Below are 900 nucleotides of genomic sequence, written 5' to 3'. Positions count from 1 at the left end.
TAAGAACAAATGAGATTCTTCAAATTAATGAAGCAGTACAACAAATGAGATTCTCTGGATCAACGAAGTAGTACCTTATATGATATAATCGAGATATTCCAACCAGGGAATGATACATCAACCGTATCTAAGGTTCTTCGAGGATACTTAGAGTAGTATCTCTAAGAACAAATGAGATTCTTCATATTAATGAAGCAGTATCTCAGGCAACAAATGAGATTCTTCTAATCAACAAAGCAGTATCTCAAACAGATAAATGAGATTCTCCAAGTCAACGAAGTAGTATCTCAGACAACAAATGAGATTCTCTGAATCAACGAAGCAGTATCTCAGGCAACAAATGAGATTCTCTGAATCAATGAAGCAGTATCTCAAATGTTTATTTGTTGAACATGATTCAGAAAAGACTCCCTTTGGAGGAGATTTACTGACAAAGCTTTGTAGGGGAAAATCTCATAAGAGACTTTTTAGGGTAACCTCTGCTTGGGGAGCAACAAAGAAAAGATGTTGGGGAATATCATTATCAGTCATAAAGTTGAAGAATGACTTGATTAGAAATAATTCCATGAGCACATGCAGAGTAATAACTCTATCGACTTAAATGAGGAATGTTTGGGATACATATGATTGACCTTGGATCCTGAATTATATTATGTTTGATGTTTTGCATGACATGGGTGGAAGTATCATGCATGTAATGAGGCATGAGATGTATGCAAGTATGGATGCAACTGCTGGGGATTTTTTAGGTGAATGTAGAAATATGAATTATTTTGTTCATTTTGGTGAAGCTTACCGTTTTGGTTGGAATATTATGCATAGGTATGACGATGATTGATATGATTGTGTTTGATGAAATTCTTGTTTGGCAGGAAATATATGTATGAAGTGATGCATGTG

This window comes from Lathyrus oleraceus, chromosome 1, assembly GCF_024323335.1.
Source record: "Lathyrus oleraceus cultivar Zhongwan6 chromosome 1, CAAS_Psat_ZW6_1.0, whole genome shotgun sequence".
In the NCBI taxonomy this organism is placed as follows: domain Eukaryota; kingdom Viridiplantae; phylum Streptophyta; class Magnoliopsida; order Fabales; family Fabaceae; genus Lathyrus; species Lathyrus oleraceus.
This window is presented reverse-complemented; position numbering follows the sequence as displayed.